Source organism: Armigeres subalbatus, chromosome 1 (genome assembly GCF_024139115.2).
Source record: "Armigeres subalbatus isolate Guangzhou_Male chromosome 1, GZ_Asu_2, whole genome shotgun sequence".
Lineage (NCBI taxonomy): Eukaryota > Metazoa > Arthropoda > Insecta > Diptera > Culicidae > Armigeres > Armigeres subalbatus.
The window spans coordinates 158,638,777-158,647,231 of NC_085139.1; the positions used below are offsets into that span (position 1 = coordinate 158,638,777).

Below are 8,455 nucleotides of genomic sequence, written 5' to 3' on the forward strand. Positions count from 1 at the left end.
ATCAATGCAAAACCCGCTTGAAAAGTACGAAAACTCCATAAACCGCGTGAAAAGCGAGCAAACTTGCGCTGCGTAAAATGGTTCAGTTATTCTACACTGGAGGATCTTTCTCTGTGCAAGAGACACTTGTTTTTTTTTGTTTATGTATTATTATGTACGTAACAACGCAAAAATTGAATAAAAATGAATCTGATTCAGAATCAAGTACATACACCCGATTCTGTTTTTACACGGATTGTTATGTTACTCTAACGTGCTGTTCCGTGAAATCGAACGGCGAAATCAGGTGGATTCGATTTACTTCGACTTTTCGAAAGCGTTCGACTGCATACCACATCATCATGCCGTCAATAAGTTGCGACACATGGGCTTTCCAGACTGGGTAGCGGACTGGATTTTATCCTATTTGACTGGCAGAAAAGCTTACGTTCAAACAAACTCTTCCCGATCCGAGGCCTTCAACATTCCTTCGGGTGTTCCGCAAGGCAGTGTGCTAGGGCCTTTAATTTTCGTTCTCTACATAAACGACCTAAGCCTTCGAATCTCATCTGCAAAACTACTGTTTGCCGACGATCTCAAAATCTGCAGAGTGATCAAATCATTACTAGACTACGTTGCTCTGCAGACGGACATTGATGAACTTCTCCGTTGGTGCGATGAAAATGGGATGTGCATCAACATCAAGAAGTGCAATGTGATCACTTTCTGCCGATGCCTATCTTCAACTACCTTCGCCTATACCATCGATGGAATGGAACTGGACCGTGTCGCTTCAATACGAGACTTGGGAGTCGTAATGGATTCTAGACTGCGTTTCAATGAGCATATTTGTACAATTACTGCTAAAGCTTGGGCAGTTCTCGGATTCATTCGTCGTAATGCATCGCAGTTTACAGACATATATGCATTGAAGTCACTGTACTGCGCCCTCGTGCGTAGATCCTTACCACACTTCGCAAGTCATTCGTATTGAACGTATTCAAAAATCATTCATCCGTTTTGCACTTCGTCACTTACCGTGGAATGACCCTGCAAATTCACCAGACTATCCTGCTCGCTGTCAGCTGGTGGATCTTGAACTTTTGTCAAGAAGACGGTTGAAACTAAAAAGATTATTGGTACACGACATCCTCAAAGGATACATTGATTGCTCGGATCTTCTCTCGGAGACCCAACTCATCGCTATCCTAGTCGTAGGTTACGGCAGAGTGAATGTAAATAAGAGTGGCGACACTGTCAGAATTGGAACAGAATTCATCTGTCATTCCCATACAAAATCGTGTTCCAAACGAGCAGGAGACCTGTCAAATGCGGCACATGTCGCCACTCTTAATTACATACACTCTGGGTTACGGCACGCTTCACTCATCGCTGTCCCCGTGCACTTGACAAATTATGGGTATAACAGCCCTTTAAGTTCCTGTTTCAGAAATTTCAACGTTGTGTGTGATATGTTTTATTTTTATATTTCTAAGCATTGTTTCAAAACTAGGATTAAGAATGTAGTTTAATTTTAGTCTGTACGATACCATCGAAGACGATTCAATAAATAAATAAAAATAAATAAATAAATAAATAAATATTTTTTTCCCCGCCGTGTAAAAAAAATCCCATACAAAATTTTTGCGAAGTTGCTCCATTTTGCATGATTCGTCGAGAAATCATAAAACTTTTTTTACACGGATTTTCAGATTTTGAACTGAAAACTTTTTTTACACGGAACGCAACCCCCGTGTAAAAAAAGAGTCGGGTGTATATTACTTTATACCGTGGGGCATCGAAATTCGTACACTTAAGTAAAAGATATTTTAGTTACCAGATAAAGATTGTCGCTGTCGTCGCTGTCCGGAACATCTTTTGCTGGCGAGGATAGGGAAGCTAAATGTCAAAGAAGGAAAATCCATACGCTTTGGCAGCTTGATACCTAACATGTTCCGGACAGCAGAGCAAAGGGAACCGAAGCGACAATCTTTATCTAGTAACTAAAATATCTTTTACTTAAGTACTAAAGTCACTAGATATGAAGTCTGGCGAAGGCACTGAAGGGGTCGACCGCATATCAGCCGAGATGCTCAAAGCTGACCCCATGACATCTGCTCAACTACTGCATCGTTTATTTCATAATATCTGGGACACCGCAACTTTCCCGGTCGACTGGATGCAAGGTATCTTAGTAAAGGTGCCCAAAAAGGGTGACTTGACTGTATGCGATAACTGGCGAGGCATTATGTTGCTGTGTACCGTTCTCAAAGTTCTATGCAAAATTATCCTAGCCCGGATTCAGGAGAAGATCGATGCGACTCTCCGGCGGCAGCAAGCCCGATTCCGTGCCGGAAGATCCTGTGTGGACCATATTGTCACGCTCCGCATCATTTTGGAGCAGGTCAACGAATTCCAAGAGTCCCTTTACTTGGTATTCATTGACTACGAAAAAGCTTTCGACCGTCTCAATCACGAGAATATGTGGGACGCCCTGAGACGCAAGGGGGTTCCTGAGAAAATCATCGGCCTCATCGAAGCACAGTACGAGGCCTTTTCGTGTAGAGTGCTGCACAATGGGGTCCTGTCCGACCCTATCCGGGTCGTAGCTGGTGTGAGGCAAGGATGTATTCTATCACCGTTACTGTTCCTCATCGTAATCGATGAGATTCTGGTAGATGCGATTGACCGTGAACCAAACCGCGGGCTGTTATGGCAGCCTATAACCATGGAGCACCTAAACGACTTCGAATTGGCGGATGACGTTGCACTACTCGCGCAACGGCGCTCTGATATGCAGAGTAAGCTCAACGACCTTGCTGATCGCTCCTCCTCAGCAGGTTTAGTCATCAACGTCAACAAAACCAAATCGTTGGATGTAAACACGGTGACTCCTTCCAGTTTCACAGTAGCCGGGCAACCAGTGGAGAATGTTGAAAGCTTCCAATATCTTGGTAGCCAAATGGCGTCAGACGGCGGTACCAAGATCGACATAGGCGCACGGATCAAGAAAGCAAGGGCTGCCTTTGCGAGTTTAAGAAATATCTGGAAAAACAGGCAGATAAGTGAACGCACCAAAATACGAATTTCAACTCTAACGTGAAATCTGTGCTGTTATACGCTAGCGAAACATGGTGTGTATCAGTGGAGAACACTCAACGGCTGCAGGTGTTCATTAACAGATGCCTGCGGTATATAATTCGGGCCTGGTGGCCTCACAACTGGATCTCAAACAACGAGCTCCATCGTCGTTGTCACCAGAGGCCGATAACAACAGAAATTCGGGATCGGAAGTGGGGCTGGGTCGGCCACACTCTACGTAGGGGCGGAAACGAAATCTGTAAGCAAGCATTAGACTGGAACCCAGCGGGACATCGCAGCAGAGGCAGACCCAGAGGCTCATGGCGGAGAAGCCTCAATAAAGAAATAAAAGAAGTCGACCGAAATCTAACCTGGCAACAGGTTAAAGCGATAGCCGGGCATCGCTCAGGATGGAGATCTTTCAAGTCGGCCCTTTGCACCACCGGAGGTGTACAGGATCCATAAGTAAGTAAAAGTAAGAAGGCACTGACAGGTCACCAATCGAACTATCATTTGGTTGGGGTTTTGCCAAACCGCACCAAGCGGCTTTTGACTGACTTATGATATTTTGTTCTTAAAAGGCAAGCGGAAATCATTGTACATATATGATTTCATACATGCATTTGTTGTAGCATATTCTCAGTAATGGGAATCAGGGATATCCGATACGATTTGTGATCAATTAAATCTGTTAAACGAAAGCTTGGGCAGAAAAATGTGAAATTTTTAGTTGCCGCTGGGTGCGATTTGGTAGAACCCTGGCCATTTGTGGGATCCAATCGAAGATGACGCTTCAAATGGGCTTGAAGGGAGAGTATTGAGATAGTGCTGACAAATAGGGTTACTGCTCCTGGACTTCAGCTAATAGCTCCGATATTCATCCCACGGAAAACAAAGCAACGAAAAGGAATTCGATTTGTTTCTCATTTTTGTGATATTTTCAGCACGTATGTTACCAAAAAGAAGCGATGAAATTGATGCCGAATTGCTTTGTTTCGCGATGAGATGAATATATGTTCAGTGAGATGGAAAACGGAACAGTTCCCCTATATTTGAAAATTATTCCAATAATATAAAGTGCTAGAGTCCAAAGAAAAGGGTAAAGTAATTTGATCTATGGGATTTACTAGTTGAGCAACATTTTATTTGTTTTTTAGGAATATAATGTGAAAAAAGTGTGTTTGCTTTGTGAAACCAACTTACAAAAGCTAATAATCGTGCGGCAGCTTGTATTTTCTCAAGGGTTGCCAAAAACTAACAAGATTGTTTTCTCATTAGAAAATCTAACCGTTTCCACTCCGCCAGACTTTATATCTAGTGACTGTACGAAGCACTTCAGTGTATGAAAAAGTCTTCAGAAAATACGAATCGATAGAATGTTCGTCAAAATTACGAACATAATCACCACCTCACGAATCGAAATCCGTTTACCGTGGACGGATTTCGAATCATATAGGATCATACTATCATAATAATATTGAAATTAAAGCAGATCGAAATACCAAACTATCACTGTGAATAGTTCAATACGCACCTGTGTAGCAATCGCTTTGGTTTTTATTCTGTTGATCTTACTCTATTAATTGCAATTTTTTATTTAAAGCTCAAATTACCGTCATCCAGTCATTGACGAGAAAAACAGCCACGTGCTCGTACCACCCTCCAGTAATAAAAACACCCACCGAGGAGAAAAAGCAGTCTCCAGCTGGATGGGGGAAGTATTTTTGTTTCAATCCAATTGACTTCTCCAAATGAATGGAGGTGTGCGTGACTTCGCAGTATTCCTGTCAATGTGTGCTGTCTTCCTCCAAAAGTATTCGTGATATTTTTGCCGCAACAAGATTACCACCCACTTTTACTTTATATATTCTATACAGTGACGTTAGTGTGCGAAAAACAGCGCTTGGAGAACTCAATAGTGAAAACATACTTATATCCGGTGGATGCTTCATTTGGTTGTATTTCGCTTTAGTTTTCAAAAAAAACTGACTTTTGCAACATTTTCGACGATCGACGATTTATTCTCACGCTCTCTTACATATAACAGAGCGTGGTAGTAATTTGACTCCTTGCTTCCTACCTTGCACCTATAATGTCTTCTTCTTCTTCTTCTTCTTATTGGCATTACATCCCCACACTGGAACAGAGCCGCCTCGCAGCTTAGTGGTCATTAAGCACTTCCACAGTTATTAACTGCGAGGTTTCTAAGCCAGGTTACCATTTTTGCATTCGTATATCAGGAGGCTAACACGATGACACTTTTATGCCCTGGGAAGTCGAGATAATTTCTAATCCGAAAATTGCCTAGACCGGCACCGGGAATCGAACCCAGCCACCCTCAGCATGGTCTTGCTTTGTAGCCGCGCGTCTAACCGCACGGCTAAGGAGGGCCCCACCTATAATGTCTTGTGTATAACTTCTCACATTCCATTTATCAATTCTCATATTCCTTTTCTTGCTTTTCACTTCTCATTTCTCACACAGAGTATCTCGCTTATTACTTCTCACATTCTACTACTTGCTTCTCGCTTTTCACTGATCACATCTTATTTGCTACTTCGTTGGCGAATACCAAGCAAGTTTTCGTGAGGGCCGATCAACGACGGATCAAATGTTTACCCGGAGACAAATCCTTGATAAATTCCGGGAGTACAACTTGCAGACACATCATCTGTTTATTGATTTCAAGGCGGCGTACGATTCATTGAAACGGAATGAATTATGGCAAATTATGCTTGAACATGGTTTTCCGGCAAAACTGATACGGCTGATTCGTATAACGTTGGACGGATCGAAATCAAGTGTAAGGGTTGCGGATGAAATATCGACGTCATTTGTTACCTTAGATGGATTAAAGCAGGGTGACGCACTCTCGAATCTACTGTTCAATATTGCGCTCGAGGGAGCGATTAGGAGAGCTGGTGTGCAAAGAATGGTGTGCTGGATATTATTAAGCTTATACAACACGGCAGACTACGGTGGGCTGATCACGTTGTGTGTGTGCCGGAAGAACGTCAAGCGAAGATAATATTTAGTAATGAACCCGGAAGAGGCCGCAGGCTTCGTGGAAGGCCGCGTACACGATGGCTTTTTGCAGTTGAAGAGGACCTGAGAGCGCTCAATGTTCAGGGCGACTGGAAGCGATTGGCCCAGGATCGAGTCCAGTGGAGAAGGATACCCCGGTTAAAAATTTACAGTAACTTGTATGACATATCCTATTGAAATACAATAGATGGTGTGGCAAACAATACAAACTATTGTATGCTTATTGTAAAATGTTCACGGTTGTAAAAGATCTGTATTGTACGTACATTAAAATAACAATATATTTAAATGTTTCCGATAAATTCTATTATATTTTTATTGTTCGCTTATGTTTAGTATTGCTCATCCAAAAACTAAACAAATTTTAAAAGTATTCGGTTTGAATTATCTGGAAATCCGTCTAATGTTATTGAATTAATATAATTTTGGAATATTTCATGGATTTATCATATTGATGAAATAACAATTGAAAACAATAAAATTACAATAGCTTTGTTTGTTAAATAAATAAAAATGTTATACCGATTCTCAAGTATATATTTTCATATTGCAGGTCTTGTTGCAGGTCTAGAAATGTTATGCAATACAAATTTGATTTCAAAAAAAATTAAAGGGAACAAAAACTTTTGCTTATCATTTTACTCGGAGAATGGCTGGATTCATTTGAGCGTGTACAGTTTTGTTTATATTTAGTGAAGAGATGAAAATAATGAAACTGTATGGTGCAGAAAGCGTATTTTTCATTACAGTTTCTGCTGCTGGGCAAGCGGTAGATAACTATGGCTTCTGTACCGTGGTATAAGTATCTGAAGTGTTGAAGCACGTTAGAGCATTATTACTGGGCGCGAGTATTTTGATCACCCTCACTGAACTGTAATTTTAGATTAGTCACTCTTTTTCGCATCGGTCACTATTTTCGGTATTTTTGGTTATCATTTTGGTGGCTGCATTCCGTATCGGTGACGTTCGACGTTTGATAGTTCATCAAATAGTAGCGCTGTTATTTGGTCAATTTAGTCACCTGTCAGCTGCGCTACTGTTTTAGGGTCTGTCTCAATTGGATAATAAACTGAAATTAAACTTAAATGTGACATTTCAATAATTATCAAATAACCCTGCTCGCAGAGCAAGATTACTTTTGACAGATATAGAATCATTTTCCATCGATGTCCTATTGGAATTGCTGGGTAGCACCAGCCATTCTTATTACGGGGTGATTTTTTAATTTTCGAACTGTCACTTTTAAGTTTAATTCTCCAAATGAGACAGACCCTTAGCAGCGCGTTTAGTAGCGACCGGTAAAGTGTCAAGTAATGATACTGCGCTGACAAACGGTTTATACTCACCACCGGTAATCGTAATCTTATATGTACTACAAAAGTTCAATGTACATAATGAACGAGTTCATCCCGAACAAAAAATAAATGAAAATTTTATCATCATAATACCTGATGACATGCCTGGTAACATGTATCCTTGTTCCTTTACAGAAATTGAGCTTATGATAAATAAAATACTGCTGCTTGCTGGTCACTGATTCAAGATCGTTCAGTGGCTACCATTGGCCAATCTCACCAACGGGATACAATAAGAACTGATGCAGGTATTTTTTCTTTTCTTCTCGACGTATTTTTTCTAATAAAACTGACATTCTTTTATAATTTACATTTTTCACAGGTTTATATCTATATGTATTGTCTATTCGGAACAAAGTTAGTACGCCTTTTAAACCGATGTTGGATTTTTCTCCAGATACAGGCAACCCACTTAACTTTGGAAGTAGTGCGCTGGATCGTCTAAAGATATGCTAAACAAACGAAGGAAAATAAAATAATTTGTAAAACAATTAATTGTATTGTATTTTTAATGTAATATTGGAGTATACTGTATTCTAAATCCTATTGTATTTCTATTGTAAAACAATAGAAACAGTAATTGAAAACATTTAAAACACAATTTTTTCTATGGAAAATTTTCGATTTATTGTAAAGAAGATTTATTGTAAAGATACATAACAACCCCCCTTTTTAATTGTAAAAGTCCCATTTACCATTCATTCTATCGTGGAAAACCTTTATTTCTCATGTGATTTTATTGTCAAAATTCCATTATATTCAATGATAAAAATTATGTTTTAAATGGTGTTGTAACAATAGAATTAATGATATTTTAATGATATTTTTTATCCGGGACTCCATTCGGCGTAGGTTCATCGAAGAGCTGTAGCCCATCAAGTATCAAGTAAGTACTGCTTGCTTATCGCTTTTCACTTATCAATTATCATTCTTTCTTCTCGCTTCTTCCATCTCACTTCTCACTTCTCATATTTCAAATCCCAGTTTATAATTCC

General features: G+C 40.1%; 1 long non-coding RNA gene across 1 annotated transcript; it reads left to right on the top strand.

Moving 5' to 3' along the window:
- Positions 1 to 6,859: 6,859 nt before the first annotated feature.
- On the top strand, positions 6,860 to 7,919 carry LOC134205412 (uncharacterized). Its single transcript, XR_009978133.1, has 3 exons — positions 6,860 to 6,978; positions 7,596 to 7,708; positions 7,783 to 7,919. It is a non-coding gene; the product is annotated as an uncharacterized LOC134205412 (long non-coding RNA).
- The last annotated feature ends 536 nt before the right edge of the window (positions 7,920 to 8,455 follow it).